We start from the raw sequence: 20,332 nt of genomic DNA on the forward strand, positions 1-20,332 counted from the left end.
CAGAGGATTTGGATACAGACCGTGAGACAGAGCTAGGCATCAATGATGGTGGTTTCCATTCTCTGAAATGGGAAATATAAGAGAAACACATTTCAGTATAAGAAAAAAGTTATTTCAGTTAGAGACCAGGTGAAGATGGGTTACCTCCGATACTTTCAAGTGAAGAATTGGGACCAGAGGTGAAGAGAAAGATCTGGAATCCATCAGCCTGTAGAAGATAAATGATGACCGTCACTGAACCAATCCAAAGTCGTTGTCTTTTTGTTCCTCGGGCTCCCTCCTCTGCTTTGGACACAGTTGATCATCTCCTCAACATTCATTCTATATTTGTTTCTCAACAATTCTTCCTGTGTAGCATATTATAACTTCAATAAAGACTGAGCTTCTTTCCAGAGTTTCAAGAAACTTACAGTGAGTTACAAAAAGAAAGAAAGAAGGAAAAGGAAGAGGATGAGAAAGATGGGGAGAAGAAGAAAGAAAGACAGAAGTCCAGGCTGGTCCCAAGGTACGCTGCGTCAGTCTATGTCCATTTGTTAAAGACTGTCCCCTCCCATCTCCCATGTGCCAGGTCATGAAGATTAATGCGGGAAGACAATGGTGACTTCTGAGGCTGGCAAGCTGGTTGGAAAGGTAGTCCGTAAGTAAATAATTAACCAAACTAATGTGTAACCATACCCTGCAACAAGTGCTATGAAGTGAACAGCATCTATCAGATCTTGCTATTTGAAGAGTACTCCGTGGACAAGCAGCATCCGTATCACCTGGGAGCTTGTTAGAAAAGCAGAATCTCAGCATCCACCCAGGAACTACTGAGATTAGATCTGCATTTTAACAAGATCCCGGGCGGGGGGGGGGGGCGGGTAGGGGGTGCGTTCAGGAATGTTAAAATTTGAGAAGCAGTGCTATAGACTTCAATATGGGGTGGGGGGACTGCAAGAGAACAACAGGTGGACCTGAGTTCATCTTGTGGGTCAGGAAGGGTTCCCTGGGAAGAACGGCTTCCGATCAGGCTGGAGAGGTAGGCAGAGACTAGAAGGAACAGGGCCTTGTGGGCCATGTGGAGAACTGTCATCTTTCCCTTCAGAGCCACTCAAAGATATTTCAAGGATGTTCTGCACCATACATTAGTTGGTTTACACAACATGAAATTGTTTTCTGACACTTCTGGAGACTGGACATCTGAGACTGGGGTGGGGCCAGAATGGTCAGGTTCTGGTGAGGACTGTATCCCCATCCTGGTGAGGGCCACCTTCTCACTGTGTCCTTCTGATGGAAAGAGACCGCCCTCAGTGTCTCTTCAGACACTGACACTAATCCCGTCACAAAGGCCCTACTCTCATGACCTCATGGGAACCTAATCACCTCCAAAGTCCCTCTCTCCAAATACCATCTTCTCAGGGTTATGACTTGAACATCCAAACTCTACTGGAGGTGGGGGGTATGGGGGGAGCACAATTCAGCCCATCATAAAGTTTAAGTAAAGGAGTGTGGAAAAAAATAAGATGTTTGTTTTTGAATTTCCATTCTGGCTAAAGTGTGCAAGAGGGCTTGCAGCAGGTCAAGAATATGCTCAGGAGACCAGCTAAGAGACTGTTCCAATAGTCACCGAAAATGGCAATGATTGCTTGGACAAAACTGTACTGGTAGAGCAAGGGGAGGCATTTCCAAACATTCAGGGGTTGAACTTGACCGACTTTGATAATGAATTTCAAGTGGTGGTTGGGGAGGAGGACCCAGAAAGACTGGCAGGGTTTTGGTGTGGGCAATTGAGTATCATGTCAATTCTTGAGATAGGAATCATGAAACCAGCAAGTTTGTGCAGGGCACCTTCCTAAATGCAATGAACAGTATAGAAATACCTAAGGAAAGGTTTCGTTGAGTCAGGTACCAGCTACTGTACAGATGTTTGATGCATGTTATCTTAACATATTACACAAGACTTGCCCTCTGAGAAGGAAAGATCAACCCAGACAAACTACCTACACCAGACCATGTGGTTCAGGGTTTTAAACAGTCTTCCAAAGGAGAAGCTCAGAGAAGCTACTGTGGACAGGGAAGACGTGATGGAAGAAAGAAGAAAATTTTCCATTAGAAAGTTCCTTTAGGAAAACAGGAGAAAAAATTGGCTAAAAAAGGGAAGGGCCTGATTATAAAGGACCTTCAAAGTCTATAATTTGGATTTAATACATGGAAAGGTTTGCGGATGAAAGGAACATGAATTTACATGACATAGGAAAACCTGTCTGGCAACACAGGAGCTCAGCTCAGGATTGAGGAGGCTGGATTCCCAGAGGCCATTAATTAGCATTCATATCATGCAGGTTATAGGTCAGCTTTCTGGACTAGGTGGGAAGAAAATGAACAAGACTTAGAGGTGAGAATGGAGGACAAAGATGACTAAAGTTTCAGGATTAAGATTAGAGGGTGAGAGGTTTCAAAGTCAGAATGCAAGGGAGATGGGGAGAGGGGATCTTGAACCTCGGATCAGCTACAGCTACGTGCATGAAGTATAATATTAACTATGTGGATATTTTAAAATAATTTTCTACCTGTTTGACCATGGAGCTAAATTAAATTTCCAGAAAATGATAGTATGAGAAAGCCTACAAGTTATGATATTTGACAAATTTATATGGGAATGAAAAAAGAGAATTCTAAGTATAAAAATCGAGGGGGAATAAAGCATGATATTCTATTAAAGAAAATAGCCCACAAGTCATATGAAAAGGTGTGTTTTAAAGATGCAATTGGTGAAATTAAAAGAAACCATTACATTCCAGATACACCAAACAGTTGCTTAGTTTAAAAAAATAAATAGTGTCGGGTTCAACCTTTAAGATGAATAGGGGCTGTGTTCCTGTCTTGGTTGAGTCATGGAACCATCATACTTAATTTTTAAAATTCAAACACGTTGTGTTTAGTGGAAGGAAATGTGTGCTTATTGTGTTTTCTGAATGCCATATGTTTTTGTTTTTGTTTTGAAAGCATGCAGAAATGCTGTTGACTGGAAAAAAATAAATAAATAACACAACTAACCCTTCTGTTTTGCTTTTCTTACTTATCTCAGAGAACCCCAGCACCTTCTGGAACTTCTTTGTGGCAAGGTATTTGGTGGTGTCCCTTGAATCACACACCATGAGTAGTCAGCAATGAACACCTTCCTGTAATCCTCATTTCATTAATGTGGGCCAATGCACAGTATTTATCAACTGGCACCTAAGACAGTTAAGGCACACCTAACTAACTCTCGTGGGTACCTGGCCAAAAAAAAAAAAAAAGTAATGTGTAGATATCAATTTTTATTGTTCAGCATTCCTTAATTGAAGTGCCCAGTGGTCTGAAAACTTAGATGAAAGATATATGGGCTACAGTAATTAGCCACTGCAATAACAGACGTTGTGCAGGAAAACTGTGGCAAGGGAACAGGCATGTTTTGATTTTTTGAATGTGTGCTTGGGCTTAGCACATTCTCCCTCAATCATGGAAATCCTATGTAAACGTTCCATAAGGTATTACTTTCCATGCAGGCATTGAATTGTTTTTCTTAAAAAAAAAAGACACACACACACACACGCACACACACACACACACACACACACACACGCACACGCTTTGTCAAATGCTGTACCGACTTCAGTTCCAGGTACAACCCGGATTTCTTTTGAATCTGCGGAGTTTCGTGTTCCCTAAAGTATCACGGTGCAGCTACGAGCTTCGGGCTGGCTGTCTTCAAGCGTGCTTTCCTGAGCTACCCCTCTCCCTGCTCTGCCAATTATGTGCCACTTTGTCTTGGTGCTATGATTGCTTTCTTCGGAGAGGGAAATTCCTCTTTCATCAGTATGGATGCACTGTTTTCAGACGCTGCAAGTGCTGTGTTGCTGTGTCAGTCATCCTATTAGGGCCAGTTTCAGACGAGGAGGGCTGACGATCTGGCTGCCGATTGGCCGGCCGCGGCGGGGCGGGGCTTGTCGGAAGGAAGGGCCGCAGCTTACAGCAACAGAGTTTAGACTGTCTTTGCTTCATCATCTAAAGGTAAAATTTTCCAGATACGGCAGACGGCTTTCAGAGTACAATAAACACGGAATGAGAACCATTTGCATGGAAATTTCTTCCTCATGATGCGGTGGAGAAGCCTCGGTCACTTGATCCTGCCAGATGTTCCTGGGGTTACTGTACATGGGAAGGACAAGCAGAGCTAAACAAGGTAGGAGAACCCCCCCCCCCCATTTTTTTTTTTTTTTTTTGAATGTTTGAAGAGTTTGCTGCAGTATGCTGCATTCCATGTGTGTTGCTTCGGGAAGCCTGGGAGACCGGATTCCACTAATTCAAATGTGATACTTGCAGGGAACCCTCGAGTTTTACGTAACATTTTGATTTGAGAAAAAGAAATGGCAAAGCTTGAATCGATGCCGCGGGTTAGGAGTGAGGCATTAAACCGAGTTTTTATTCAAAGAATAGATCCATTTATGAGTATTTTAGAAACCATTTGAAATCTTAGGAGCAATCTTATATTCTTGTTACCAAAAAAAAAAAAAAAATTCTTTGCTACTATTAGTATAGCTCCAGAATACATAAAGTTCACATTGATCTTATTTGAAAACAGACTTGCAATCAAGAATGAAGGGAGGAAAAAGAACTTCATGGCAAATAATCATCGATGGAATGTTTGGGCCAAAAATATGCCTATTTATTGGAAATGAGGGACCTCCCTCGCTCTACAATGTTGAGCTTTAATCGAGTTTCAAAGGCACATTTCTAACAACCTAGCAAGAGGTAGCTTTCTGGCAAGTTTTCGATACTGTAGTTCAGTGTTTACATTTCTTTTCCTGGCGTGTCTGAGCCTTTGTTTCCAGCTTAAAAGTGGAACCATTATATTCAAAAGTAAAGCTGGGTTAATAATGCTTACTGCAATTATCTGATCTGTATGCATTTTTAATGAGAACACACAGCCAGCAGAATAATTTAATGAGAGCAGGCTAGCTTTTAAAGCCGTGTTTTCACTGTGCTGAACCATATCAACTTTCTTACTGAGAAGCAGCAGTGAGAAATGATGGAGAAGATTTATTTTTAACACACTTGGCCCAGGAGAAGGAAAGGATATGTTTGTTAAAGAATTCTTTCTGCCCTTTTCCGTTTTAAATTTCTGCCAGGCATGAGGAAACTGTGCTTTTTTGTTAGGCCTCGGAAGCATGTGTTTACAATAAATGTGTAACATTTTTAGAATAGTTAGCAAGCACTGGAGCGAAGAAGAAGAAGAAAAAAAATCTGACTTGCCTAAGCACCATGAATCTTCTTCAAGAAACGTTACTGTCTCTTTAAAAGACAAAGGTTAAGTGGAAAGATGTTTGTTACTTGGGGACGGTGTGCATTTTGGGGACAATAAGTTAAAAAAATATATAAGGCTCGGGGACATGGTATAATCTTTACGTAAGAGGAAGTTTCTTCAGATCTCCTGCTCCTTTTGAAGGGGCGGCAGTGCTCATTTAAATAACGGCAATGCCACGTAGATTCTTCTAGACCCACTGATTTTACTTTCAAGGAGAAGTGCAGGACACTAGCCCAGAACTTCTGACGTCATCCCCCAACTATTTCTGCTGTGTGTTCTTTTCTTCGAGCTCGTGGAGAGGAATATTTCTCTCCGTCCTGGCCAGGAACATTCCAACTCCCAGTTGGCAGGACCTGAGTTACGGCTTGGCGTTTCAGCCTGTCCTTTGTGCACCCTAAGCCCATCCCCCTGGTAACTAGGGCATCTTCTCCTACCTGCCGGTCAGCCCAGGTTTTCTGCAGGGTTCTGGCTTGGCTGGTGGAAAGCGGTGGGGAGCACAGCTCAGCTTTTTTTCTGGCCTAACTTCCCCTTGGTGCAGGCCAGTACTGCCACCTGTGTGGACGGTCCCCCCGTGGGGCAGAGGGGGAGTGCCAGTTCCCCTATAGTGATTATCTAGGATACAGGTTAGACCCCCAAGTTCAAGGCTGGTCCGGATGTTGGGAACAGCTGCTTTTTATAGATAAAGCGCCATGTCCTAGGGCAGATGGCCCGAAGGAAGGAAGGAAAGAACAATACTGTGGACTGTTAACCCCACTTCACAGGTGGCACCCTGGGTCGTGGAGATGGGGGGCGGGGAGGTAGTGTTTACTAAGAAGCCTCCAGAGATATAATTTTGCCTGGAACACACTGGAGTTGGCCGGAGTTCCCTCTGCTAGTTTGTGTCCTCCCCACTACTCATGTTGCCTGAAGCAAGTACCTCCCTCAATATTTCCATCTGGTAATAGAACTGGATAATTCTTACTGTACTTTCATGATGCTAGCACTTTAGGAGACCTTGACCTTGTATCAAAAAAGAAAGTTGTCTGTCTCTTGGCACAATGAGCTATTTCAAGTTCCAAAGGACAAGACCTTGGTGTTAAGGAACTGTTGGCAGTGCCTTGGGGTATTAACCTACACAGTCATATATACAGCCCTTCACTGTACTCCTGTAAAATCTCTATCGATATTTATCCTGAGACCCACAAACAAAATTTCCAAGGAAATCAGAGCATTGTTGTTTACATTTTCTCCATTGATCTAGTCTAGCATACTGGAAACTGAGCATGCCAGACTATTCCACTGATAGGCCCCAGAGTGCCCCAAGCATCTTGTGCTATTTTTACTCTGACTTTTGTATTAAATTTGTGAAACTGGAGTGAATAAAAAAGAAAACAGAGAAAAATATGCTTGTGAAATATACTGGTCCTGTAGTTTCACTGCCTAACAGCCTGCCTTCTTTCTGCTCGTTGTTTTAATTTGCTGTTGCTATGGTGAAAACAAATCAATATCACATGGCCACCAGCCAGTCCCGCGCTTGGGGAGCGCCATAGAAATTTAAGATCAGGTACTCAAGATTCCAAGCAAGAATAGGGAGGAAAGGATTTTTAGATATCGAGCTGAAGAGAATTGCTCATAGTAGAATGAGTAGGGTCAATCTGGAATGCCCCCCCCCCCTTCCTTTCTTCCTACACTACAGATACGGGAAGACAGACATAAAGATTTGTTTACATTTCCAAAATAGCAAAACAGCATTAATACTGGAATAGATGGGGGACATTACAAGGGGCAAAGGATTCTAATTTAACTGTAAGACCTGCTGGTTGCTGAAAACATAGTTTGGGGCCCTTTAACACCTCCAGGTAGAGCTGCACTTCAGAACTGGCTGGGTCAGGAACATTTACCAATGTCATATCAGCCAGAGAAATCTGGCAGCGAGGAAGAGGAAGCGGGCGGACAGTGGAAGAGAGGGGTATTATGGGAAGGTAGAGAGGCATGAGTCCCCTGAAGAAAACTGTCAGTCAAGTCAGGCCAGGTGGGCACGGCTCCCCAAGGGCATGGCAGAAAAATGGGAGAGGACTTTTTTCCCTTTACACAAAACCTGCCTCAGGGCCAGCCAGAAGCCCCAGCAGGAAGAGAAGGGAAGAGGCTGCGAAGAGAAATGAAGGGTCATGAGTCCAGGCATCCTTTCTAGAATGTTCTCTGAGTGCACTTATGTTTAGTGCAAGGAGCTTAGTATTTCATGCTTCGGGAAGGGCCTCCTGGAAGAATGAAGCAGGAAGACTTAGCCAGGCTTGCAACCATTTACACATAGTTTTGTTTTGTTTTTTTTCTTTCTCTAGTTTTTCACTCAACTCAGTTTTTGTTTTTTTCTTGAAAATGTGCACAAATTGTTCATTGCAGCTGTGGTATAGTCTTAATCAGGAGTCAAAGTGATACATAGTGGCCTCCAACTGCACAGCATTGTCTACAGAGACTAGTCCCTACCTCCAGTTGCTGAGCAGGAAAACAGGTTGAAAGGTAAGGCCCCAGGGGTTCTTTGTTGACATGAGCTCTGAGGCTGGTGGATAAGTTTTCTAGCAGGGTCCCCCCCTCTCAATATGGCAAAAAATGCTCAGTAATAAAATCGGACTCAACAATGCACCTTAGTGTTATGACAAAGAATGCATTGTCTAAGGCGGCCCCCATCAGTATATTCCATCAATCAGTCAACAAGTGTTTGTTAAACACCTCTTGGGCTCCCTGGCTCTTGCTATGTGTTTAGAACACCTTTGTGTGTGCACAAAAACGCATGGTACAAAATCGCAACTTTCAAAGACTTGAATAATATCGCTATTGACTAAATGAAATTAGCATTGTTAATCATGAGAAATTGATTTGGGTCTTGAGACCGGTGTTGGTGTTTGGGGGCGGAACAAGAGGAATTTTGAGTTTTCAATCGCTATGGGTATGGACTTCTTCCCCTCTGTTATATTTGTCAGCGCCAGTACTGTTTAAATGGCATATAAAGACGTGAGGTGAGCAGTAGGCATATAAGAAAGCTCAAGCGATCCCAAACAGGAGGCTACTGAGCCCTGAAGTAACTGGGGTCCACAGGCACATCATTTAGAAAGCCTTGAACACCAGCCCATAGACAAAAGGAAATCTTAGACCCTCTCCCACTTCTGAGCCACAGTGTGCCCGCTGAAGCCCCTGATGCAATTAGCTCACCATCCCTAGTCCCCATCTCCAGCAAGGAAATCTGATACCTGGCTCTGGAGGGTTCTGCTTATCCCTTTTTTTCATAAAAGCAGAGTTCCTTTTAAAAACTGATTTCCCTGTTTAAACACCAAGTAGTTTTGTTGGTGGTGGTCTGGGAGCTTTTCTATTTCTTTTGTTTTTTTGTTTTGTTTTGTTTTGTGTGTGTGTGTGGGGGGGGGTTCCCCTAATATCCTAATTAGTATCTATCCATTCTTTGGGTAAAGACAAACTGAATGGTTAAGGACCCAGGGAGGGGAAGAGCTGAGAGAGAAGACTGAGGATGTAGCCACACTTAAAAGAACTCTTTTCAGCCCTGGGTCCTGGCAGTTGGGGAGCAGGCCCAAGACAAGCTGGCTGTCCGCTCTGGGGGTGGTGAGCCACCTGGGAGGGAAGAGGGAGGAGGAGAGGCCGCTGTAATGCTGCTGGTCTCTGTCCTAAGCAGTCTGCAATCCACAATAGCAAGGAAAGGAGATCCTTACAAACAAGATAAGAATAGTTAAGGACACAAATGCCTTCAGAAGGGTAATTAACATATGTGTAGCTACTTAAACTTTGAAAGGCTTTCGCTGGCATTATCTCAATTAACAGTTCAAATGGAGAGTTAAAAAGTGGGATCCTAGAATTAGGGCACTCTGGCAAGGGCATGCTAGGTAAAGCTCCTCAAGGAGATGAGTTACAAACCAGATTTTAAAAACTTTTAGTCGTTGATTTTTTTTTCCAGTGCTTGAATTTTGAAGCACAGGAAAAACTTAGTCATGTGAAGCATCTCACAGAACTCCTTTCCATTTCCTGTCCCCAAATGCTTCTGTGGATAGCATATATATATATATAGACTAGACTTGGGGGCCACAGGCAGCCTAGAGGCCACGGCAGAGCAAGAAGAGTGTTGACTGACCAGCTCAGGCTGCACACACAGGCACTGGGGGACAAAACCGTTGTTTGCTCTGTCTCCCACCTGAGTCATAACAACAGAAAAATGTTTCTAGAAAATACAATTCTCTAATGTTGTAAATGGCCCGCAGGCCTGGGAGAAACCAAAGTCAACAAGAAAATCAAAATTCAGAGTATTCCATGTTTTCACAAGAACATCTCACTGAGTTCTCTTGCACCTGATGAAAGACGGGAAAGAAATTCATATTTGGGGGCATGAGTTCTGAGCAAGGTGCTCTACAGACACGTGTAATCAGAGCCTGAGAAGCGCAGGAGAGTTCCATAAAATTAACGCTATTCCCAGGTGGCCACGGGAAGAAAAGCTCCAATGACTCAGGAACACACACACCCAGGAGCCCACAGCTAATGCCTGGCTGAGCCACCGCTTAGACTCAGGCCCATGAGGCCCTCAAGCCCCACAGGTAGGCAGCACTGTGGTGCCACCTGAACAGATCAGATTGAGAAAATAAAATAGTCCATTTGCAGAAAGAAAGAAAAATCTCAAAGTAGAGATAGGAGACCAATTATTTTAGAAGTCTCAGATATACTTTATATAGCTTATAGTATAATGAGTAATTGGGATGGTAACATCTGACATGTATATGTCATTTCAGTATTTGTGCCTATTGTCTCTTTTAAAGGTCACACAATTCTCCCTCTACCTCGTCTTATAAATTAAATGAGAACCGCGTTTGAATGAGGTTAAGCAATATGCTAAAAGTTTTATTAGCCAAAATGTGGGAAAGTCCTACAACCCATGGGGATCCGTGCATATGACACTTAATGAGATAAATGAAGTGACACTGCGGTCAGACGTGGAGTTTTCTGGTAAAGTATGTTGTGCAGTTGAATGGAGCCCAACCCAAGCAATTTGGGGAAGACAGTAATGTTTTTAATTAAGGGATTGAATAATTCTAAAAATCTATAAATTTTTGGCATCCTAAATGCAAGCTTCAATGAATCACACTGAAACTATTGGTGAAGCCTACGTGATATAAATGATTTAGTACGTGTAATGTTAAGGTTCTGAGAGCTCGGGAAAGGAGACCTCCATCTGGAGTAATAGATAAGGTTTCATGGAGGAAGAGCTACTTCCTCTGGTCTGAGTGGATCTATTTTGTCTAGCTCCTAGTTTCTTACAGGGAATGTCTACTAGACCCCAGGCCCAGGACAAGATTATTCATTTGGTAAGGAAACAATTGAACTTCCATCTTGTCTGTTATTTAGTTTATCCTTTTAAAATGTCAATTTTCATATAGGTGAAATGTATGGAACATGTTACTTTTGTCACGCAGTCATACCATTTATAAATAAGTAACTCTTCTGGTGATGATTGTTTCTGCTAAAAAATATTTTTCTGATAAAGAAGCACAATCAAATGTTTGTAGAAGACATTCAAGAAGAAGGATGGCATGGTGGGGGGTTGGGAGGCCATGGAGGAAACCTGACTTTGGAGAATAGGGATGAAGTGTTGGGGGGGAGTGGGAGATAAGGTTAGATGGAGGCCTGGAATTGGAATAGGGAAGAACTAAAGAGCTCATTACCTGGAACACAAGTCTAATGCTTTATAAAGATCCAATGGGGATTGTAAGATAGGGTTAGAGGTTAGAATGTTCATAATGAGTGAAGCCACTGGTCAGAAAAATTTTGAGGTATTCTGGGAATAATGTGGGAAAGAGGTGGATGAGCCTGGGTATGAGGATGGAGGAGAAAGGGCAGATCCAAAGGCACCTTGAGAGAAACCTGATAGAAGTTGCTGAGAACTTGGAAGAGGCAAGATGACATCACTTTCTCTCGAGCAGTATTGATGGTACCATGACTGAAATGCATGTAGGGAGATAAAAAGGACCCATCAATCACTGGGGACAGGATGGGAGGAGGGAGGGACATGGTGAGTCTTTGCTTGGGCACATGGTGTTTTTAGCTAATGATGGGACATCTGAGTGGAGATATCTCATAGACGTTTGACAGGGTGGGGACAGAGACCAGCCTAGAACCCACGCTTCCAGTGTACACCTGAGACACAGCTGAATTGAAGCCACAGTTGAAGTCATGGAAAAAAGGAATGTAAACATAGACAGACAGATGACCAAGGGTGAGCCTTGCAGAAGTCAGCTAATGGCCTGGAAGAAACTAAAAGTTTATAATAAAGAATCAGGAAAATGAATATCCATAATGGACCAAAAAAATAAGTAAGTAGCACTATAAAGTACCATAGCTCTGTCTCCGTGATTTCATGGGGAAACAGCGGAGCCTTCTGCATGGAACTCCCCTGCAGCATATTTTGCCCTCTCTGGTGTGAATCTCTGGCACCGGTCCTCTTGGAGGCACATATTGGTTCAGTGTCGTGTTCAGAGCTACAGATTATTGAGTGGATGAGGGACCATTGTAGCTGTATCTTTCATATATGTGTATGTATAGGTGACTTTTAAAAATGTCATTGTATTTTTATACCTTTTTTTACTAATTTATTTTTATGTGGTGCTGAGGATTGAGCCCAGTGCCTCACACATGCTAGGCAAGTGCTCTGCCACTGAGCCACAACCCCAGCCCTATAGTTGCCTTTAAAAAAAAAGTAGACTTTTGCTAGTAACTGCCTTTCAAAATATGTATTTGCGGATGTTTCTGGTTAGGATAATCATTGCAGAGTGGTTGGAAGTATCACTGGACACTACCATCCGAGACCAAGACCCTGGGGATTCATTTTTCCTGAATCTAGCGGATTTCAATCGAAGCCAGACATTAGGACTGTGCTGAAGGAAATAGGCTTTCAAGATGAGAAAGCACTTGGAAGTATGCAAATGGTGGATGCCCTTGTGCCAGATGCCTCCAACTACTAACCGAGGGCTGCACTGGTCAGACCTCCTGTGCCTGCACAGTACCTGGGGATCTTATTAAAAATGTAGATTCCGATTCAGTGGGTCTGGGGAGGGGCCGTTGTGCTACTTTTCTAACAAGCTCCCAGAGGAGGAAGATGTAGCCACTCCTGGGGGGGCTCTAGCTTACGATGGCTGCTTTGCATAAATATGAGTGGCAGCAGTCCCTAGATCTGGGTGGCTCCAGTGAGGAGCGCTCTGGAGGGCTGGAGGCCAGTGCCAGGAGGCCTCTCCAAGCTGCTCAGGCTCAGAGCAAAGCTGAGGCTGGACCACTGAAGCCACCAGACTAACACCAAAATTGCTAGGGCGAAGGTCAGGAGATTGGGACATCTCGGTGTTGAGCAGCTGTGTAGCCACACACAGCCCGTCGTGCGTCGCCCTGAGCCTGAGCTGTCTGTTGTCTCTCTGGATGCAGACGCTCACATCCCCCAGGAGCTTTGGTTCCCACCTCCAGGGAGGACTGGTGTGTTTACACATCTGCTCCAGAGACTTTTTCTCCCTAAGAAATAAATGTATTGGAAATCAGCCTTAAATTCCTCCCCCAACCTTTTTTTTCTAGATGTAGGGCAGAACTGGCGCCCGAAAATCTAATGTGTCTATTTCAGTCCTCACACCTTCAGTGAATTACTTCTGGGAACTGATAAACCCATTCATTCCCTTGTGATGTAGATAATGCTCTTCCCTCTACATTTTCTCTCTCTCTCAAAAAAAAAAAAATATATGAAGATGCTAGATTTAAAGTCTTGGAATAAAAATGAAGACATTTTTAGGAGAACTGTCTAGTGTTGTAGCCTCAGCAAGCAGGTCCGGGCCAGGTTGGAGACGTACCTCCTTGTGTCTTACACCTTGTGCCGCGTCTGTCTTCTCTCTTGGGTGCTTCCCTTCGCTGTGTGTCCCACATGTGGCCCCTCTTTCCTAGAGCCAGGAGTTGAGCTAAACTGATTTAGAGGAAGTCTTCTCTGCCCAGATGCCCATTTAGTCCGCACACAGATGGCTGGTGGTTTTATGCATTTTTAATTTGCCAATAACCTTTTAGGAATGAAATGGAGCAAATGTTTATTGAGTTTATTGAGCGCCTACTAGATGGCAAGCCCTCTGCTCGGAGCTTTGTGGACATCAATTCAATTAAAACTTTTCATGAAGAAAAGAGACTGAGTGGCAGAGCAGGGTGAGACCCACGTTGGCAGACTCCAAACACCCAGTCCCTGTCCACCAGTTGCAAAAAAAGAGGGGGAGTTGCTTTAGGAAAACTTCTACATGAACTGTTAGCAGAACTCCCTGAATAGTTAAGCAGAAAAACAAACAAACAAAAACCAATTCCTGGCTCACCTCACTCACCTCACAGGCAGGTGTTCAGTTTTAGCCAGGAGTCTCTCCCCCAGAGGCACTTGCTGCATCTCCTCCGGGTGGCGAGGCCATTGTCTCCATTATTGGATGTGATGAGTTGGCCTTTTTGTGACTTTTGAGTCTCCTGTGTGTGCAGGCATGCATGCTGAACGAAAGTTAAAGGACCCATGAGTGTCAGCTTATGTAAACAACTGAAATGGACACCCTAGGACGAGGCTCATTGTCAAGGGCAAGACCTGCTGAGAGTGAGGTGCTCCTGTGCAGCCGGAACTTTGCCACCCTCTGAGCCGTCTCTTAGCAGTCCCTCTCCTCCAGCTTCCCTTCCTCTGCCCGTGCTTCCTGTTTCCATGCCACCTCACCCTCCCCGGGATGCTCTCTCTGTCTCTGACACTGGGGGCTGTCTGCTGTCTGCTCCCCACTGCTAGCAGCCTTCTCCTGCTCCTCCCTAACCCGTGGTCTCCCTTCTCTCCTTCTGTTGTTCCTCCCATCCCCAATAGCTGTTACGGCACATGCCCTTCAGGTGAACGGCACAGGGAGATGCCTCTCTCGCTTCCTGGTTCTCTTCATGCCTGACTCGTGGCGGGAAGAAGGCATGAGCATGATTGATTTCCCCCTTAGGAAACCCATCATTTAGCCCAAGAGATCAACTTCCTGGCAGCCACCACAGAGACCATCCCCTCAGGAAACAAAATAAGCCCTATCTCTAGAGTTTCCCTGTTTCTTTTCTTTTAAGTTCCCCGGTGCAACTAGGCTGCAATTAAGAGGCAGGATCAAAGGGACTTACTGCCCCTGGGGCTGCTGGGGCCAAGGAGCTCTGGTCTCTTTAACTCTTTACTTCCCTGACTTGCTCCTTCAGTTGCCACCTGGTTGCTCAGGGCACTCCAGGATCAGGATTGGGGTTTGCTATGGGAAAACGTGTTAAAATTGGTGGAAGAACTCTGCCCACCACACGGATGAAAATTAGAAGGGAATCCCAAGTAGAGAAGGAGCCAGGGGTTAGCTAGGGATTATCGTGCCTGCCCTCTACCATAGCCTGACCAAGTGTTTCTGACTACTGTGCGTCTTCCCCCAGCGAGTGGATGAACACAACCCCATAATGTGTACAAGTCATAACACCTGATTGGGAAGTTGCTCCTCATGCTTAAATGAAGTGTGACTCCCGCTTACCCTTATCTTCATCCTCCTTCAGGACTCTGGAGTAGCACTCAGCAGGTCAAATGTCTTGGCAGGCTGGCCTCTTCACATATTTGAGGAAGTCGGGCTTCCTCCAACAGGTCCAATATGGCGCCTCCTTTACTCAGGGTATAATACATTTATTTATGCATCACAAGATACTTTGCTTTTCCAGCAGCTTTGGCCCATCATTGACCCATTTTGAATATTTTGAATCAACAATCATGGAGAAAGGGGTGGGGCTCCCCATTTTCCCTTAGCTCCACTCAGGCCTGAGCACAGAGGGGAAGGTCCACGGGCAAAGATGAAGTGGGGAGGGGCAGACATCTTCCGCACCGCAAGGAATGAGTGCTTTAAAATGATCTTCTGTCCCAACCGTAGACTATTGCCATCTCCAGTTCCCACCAAGATGCTAGACATTGGCTTGCAAAATTACTCCAAGGATGATAGATGGACAGACAGTCAGAGATTTTGATGAATATAGACAGATTCATATCTTCACATCATTTGAATAATACACTAAGGCAGTTTTCAGAGATAAAGTGCATGGTTTAGGTTTCCTTTTGTTGTTTTAGTTTTTCTGCTCAGCTAAACAGTGATCCTGTTGGCAGCAGCCCTCGGCCCTCCTGACTTCCTCTGTGGCTCTCAGCACTGAGTCCCTAGCAGCTTAGAGACGCACTCTACCCTTGGTGGGTGCCAAGGTCCCTGAAGGGACTAATTAATCCCAGCTCTAGTCAACAGCTGGCTGCACTAACCTGCTGCCTTCCTGGAGACCGAGAGACCAGGAAGGATTTTCTCCCCCAGTTCCACCAGGCCTACTGGGCACCCTGGCCAAACAGAGAGGGCAGGAGGGCGCTGAGCTGTCACCCCACAGGGTGGCCAGGTGTTCGTCTGGGGAATGCAGGAACACAAAATGACTCCCTCACAGACACTTTCTCCCTCTGCTCCAAACTATGGGGCTTGCGTTCAGATAAGCTTTTCTTAGGGAAACCTTCAGGTTGATATTTAACCTAAAGATCCCTAGGTCCTACCCTATGCCACTCTGCCTCTCTCTCCCTCCACTGCTAGTTTTATTAATGTCCTATAAACCTTGCCATCCTCTACCATACTGAAAGCTTGCATTTACTGCCCATTATCCAGCTGGCACCCTAAAGAGCATGAATCCCCACCTCAGGGTAAAATTCATGGTGTGTAACCCAGAACACACTGAATAATTGATCAGAAAAAGTCACTGGGAGTGATAGTTTCTGGAAAGACTGACAAACCAGGAGCCCAGCATGTAACCCTGGAGACGGCTGTCGCTTAACACCCCGTAATACTGGGCTGGGCATTAGCTCCCTGGGCCAGGTACGTGTTGGGTCTTGAGTTACTTGTTCTGCAGCTGTGCAGTTTTATTTGATGTTCTGATCTCTTCCTTACAGTTTGATAAATTAGTAGGAAAAACGCCAGCACAGCCTGGTGCTTCATCAAGCTGACAGCACAGAGCCCGCCCGCACCTGAGGGGCCCATGGAGCTGCCTTTCAGTGGTGGCCCTCTGTGGCTCCTGCCTGCCTGGACCCCAAAGCTGCTGAGGCAGGGAACATCAGCACAGGAGTTAGTTTCCCATTACAGTTTGGCAGGACCCTGCAAGTCCTGCAGTTGGGTCTGTGCCACTCCATCTCACGCACTGATTCAAAAAACAAAATCAAAAGCTGATGTTCAGTATATCAGGCTCCTAGAAGCCTGTTGCTGTTAAGTAAGAAGCGTCAACCTAGCCACATAGCTGCACGTCACAGGCACAGGAGCCGCCCTGCCCGGCCCAGGCCCGGAAGGTAGGGGCGGCCATTCCACGGGTCTCCTTCCTCAGAAGGGCCTGTGCTGGAACTCTTCCCGACTCTCGGGGAAGTAGAGCTGGGACTGACTGACGCATCTCCCCTTCCCCCGTTCCTCTATCCCCCCTCACATTTCCAGGACTGAAAATTAGAAACACTTTTCTCCTACACACAAAATGACTCCCTCACACACACTTTCTCCCTCTGCTTTGAAATGGCAGCTGCTGCCAGCAAAGCTTCTCCGAGGAGACAAGTGCCACTCCTTGTAGCCACAGGGGAGTCCACAGGAGCCTGGTCACCCCGGGGGAAGGGTGAGATCCAGAGGACCCCACGGGGCTCCTGGGCCTGCAGGGATTTCATTTCTTAAACTGGGTGTGGGTTACACAGATGTGTTCATTGTGTCCAGAGCTGGACACTTGGGATCTTTTCTGTCTAGAATAAAAGGTTTTAAAGATGGCTGCCTTGCACTAACGTAAGGTGAAGGAGAGCCCGTGGGAAGGTGCTCCTGTCCCCTCCCTCCCGCTCGCCCTCCCCCCTCCTCTTTCTCCGTACCTTGTGGGGGTCCAGCAGTGGGTGTCTCGGGGACCAGAAACATCAGTGATCCCGAGAATAACCAGAACCACGGTGGGCCCCCACAGCCATCTGGTCATCCTATCCTGGGCCAATAGGACGATAATGCTCTAGACTTGAAACTTGAAAGGAGGTCATCAGTGCTAGATAAGAATGACAATGACAGTGACCATGGCAAGAACAACATTAGTCACTTTACCATCCTGCACAAAATATCTCCTTTCTTCTGTTTTTTGTTTGTTTCTTTGTTTTTTCTGATATCAAGGACTGAACCCAGGGCTGCTTTACCACTGAACCACCCTTGTTTATATTTCATTTAGAGACAGGGTCTCCCTGAGTTGCATAGGGCCTCGCCAAGTTGCTGAGGCTGGCTTTGAACTCATGATTCTCCTGCCTCAGCCTCCCACTGAGCTGCTGGGATTACAGGAGTGCAGCCCGGCTTCTTCTCTATTTTTGTTTTATTCAAATTCAAGAAAGTTATGCTTCAGAAGTCCTCCCCCCCCCGCCCCAGATGGCAATCAAGATTGGTGGAAAGCGGGAAGTGGGAAGCACAATCACAATGCCCTGGGCCCTTCTGCCCTTTCTTGCCCTGTAGCCCCAGGTGCCGGTTAGTCCACTGAAGTCAAGGGAGTACAGAGCTCAGAACTAAGTAAGGGTAGATAAGGGGGCTGGGAGCAAGAGGCCAGATCGCTAGGACCATCGGTACAGCTCTGAGTCCTGGGTTCCCACGAGGTGCATGGGAGTTCCCAGGTCCCTGGGGACTTTGCATTCGAGATGGTCATGTCCAGTTCTCTGGAATTTTGTGGAGATTTAATGAAACAAAGTACCAAAAGCACTTCACCCATGGTGAAGGTCCTTTTGTGGACAGACTGAGGCTGTCCCCACTGGTGATTTAATCATGACGTGCTCTACTTAAGAAAATTTTTCTTGGCTATAGACAAATGTGCAGAAAAAAGTCACCATATGAGAGGTATAGGAAGAGGAGAAAAGTAATTCTTAATCCTCCCCATTTCCATTCCCCCCTGAAATTTACACTCTAGTCTAACCAATGGGATACGTAGAAGAATTGGTGTGGTAAAGGTCATCCATGCCATGAGGTGTTCTTTGAATAGATGGCCACCATCCAGGCGAGGCAGGGGGGCTTCCGGGAGAAGACAGCACCAGCCGTGGGCCTCGATGTGGTCTCGGTGTGGCAATGCATGCACCCACGTGGCTTCTCTGGAGCGAGAGGTGATGTCAAGGGAGCATGTGGTGTGGACTAAGTTGTGTGTTGCCACTGAAGGCCACAGCATGGATTTCCAGCCTCGTGTGGCATGCAGCAGAGAGCACCCCGTGTTTGTGTGCAGGTGAGAGATGGTCAGGCATGCTTTAGGGAGATCTGTCTGTGAGCGGTTTAGACCTGAGAATTGCAGACACTGGTAAGCCGTGATGAGGTGATGAGGATCAGGTGGGAGGTGTCCTGTCCACATAGGGGGTGGCTAAGAGCACAGGCAGGACTTGTCGAGGCCAAGGGAAAGGGAGCCAACCAGAGAGGACCTGGAGACACATACTTGGGTACCAGAACCATCAGCAGTGCCAGTGACAAGAACACACAGCAGAACAGGGGAGGACCATGAGGCACCCGGTCATTAGACTCTGTGGCGTGCAGAGCTGGAGATGGAGTTGGGATTGATCCAGAGAGGACTGATCTCTAAAATCATAAAAGGAGTGGAGATGGCTAAGGAAGCAAATGTAATTCAGAAAATGGCTGATGACAGGCCTCATCAAAGGCTTACATCAAAGGGGATTTCCTAGGCACTCCACTGGCCTAAAAATCCGAGGTGACAACGTTTCAGAGCAAGCACCTTGGAACAAGTGCCTCAGCTCAGGATCTCTCTCAGTGCCTTTGGGCTGTGATACGAGATTGTGCTATTCATGATGTCCTAGATGAGGTTTCACAGCCAGGCGATAAGGGGCAATAATGCGGGAACCTAAAACATCAATAAAGGTGGGGACTGGGCCTTCAGCCATGATGTGCGGAAGCTAAGGTGACACCCCGACCTCTGGGCTTGGAAGAGTGGCGAGCGGAATGCAGGATACCAGAGAGCAGAAAGCAAAACGCTTGGAAGGGAGTGTGGGATATTTAGGGCAGTCCAAGGAGACAAGATGGTGAGAAGACAAGAAGCAGGCTAAGATCGTTTAGGTTTGAGGGGAGTGGAGCGGGGCTGGCAGATGGCACCTGGTGCAGCTTTGAGCTTGTGGGACCCACTGGGAATGGATAGGCTGGAGCCATGGGAAAGAAATGGTTTCTGGAAATTTTGTAGGAAGAGGTTTGATTCTCTTACAACAGGAAAGGTGAAAACCTTAGATAAATTTGTGGCAAGGTGGCAAGCTGAGGTCCAAAGGCTTCCCCGGGGAGGCTCCCAGGGGCCTTTGCCTTGAATGGAGTTCTGTGCTATTCAGAATAACCGTGGTGGGGAGGGGCCTTAGCCTGCCTTCATCCCTATTACTAATTAAAGACGAGCTTTGCATCATTACAGGCTTAACTATAAATACAGCCCTTGCCGCCGCTTTCTAAAGTGCTACAATATTATTTGTTGTACTCTTGTTATCTTATTATTTTCCCTAGCTTTTTGCTTCATTCCACTGGGTTTCAACAAAAGATCCTTCATAAGCCTAGCTCTCTTCCCTTAATTAATAGAATCTACCACTATGGATGCTACATGTGGAATAATTTAAGAGTCTCCTTATTGCAGCGATCCTCATGGACTTTAAACTTGGGCCAACGTCTGGAAAGTAGTAGATACTCAGTAAATGTTTGTGGGATACAATTGAAAGATGGAGTGTTTTATTATTGAGGCAGGCCTTTGTAGAGATGATTAGCATGAGTCATATTCACAGAAATCCATGGTCCATCATCCACCCAAATAGAGCCAGAATTTTCCATTACGATGAAAACAGAATTCATTTTCCCCCTGGGAGTGTGCACATTTCTATCAAGTTGTGCTTTGGTACAGAAGAGAAAGCAGCTAAACCCTCCCCTCTTCAATGAGGTATATATAGTATGTGTGTGTGTGTGTGTGTGTGTGTGTGTGTATAATATA

The 20,332-nt window shown here is 45.7% G+C and overlaps 1 protein-coding gene across 5 annotated transcripts in view; it reads left to right on the top strand.

Moving 5' to 3' along the window:
- Window positions 1-3,980: 3,980 nt before the first annotated feature.
- Mbnl2 (muscleblind like splicing regulator 2) overlaps window positions 3,981-20,332 on the top strand; it is a 150,200-nt gene continuing 133,848 nt past the window's right edge. For all 5 annotated transcript variants that reach the window (XM_076872425.1, XM_076872423.1, XM_076872427.1 and 2 more), the window contains exon 1: window positions 3,981-4,204. The gene's annotated coding sequence lies outside the window, so the exon portion shown is untranslated. The remainder of the gene's footprint in view (window positions 4,205-20,332) is intronic.

This window comes from Callospermophilus lateralis, chromosome 12, assembly GCF_048772815.1.
Source record: "Callospermophilus lateralis isolate mCalLat2 chromosome 12, mCalLat2.hap1, whole genome shotgun sequence".
Lineage (NCBI taxonomy): Eukaryota > Metazoa > Chordata > Mammalia > Rodentia > Sciuridae > Callospermophilus > Callospermophilus lateralis.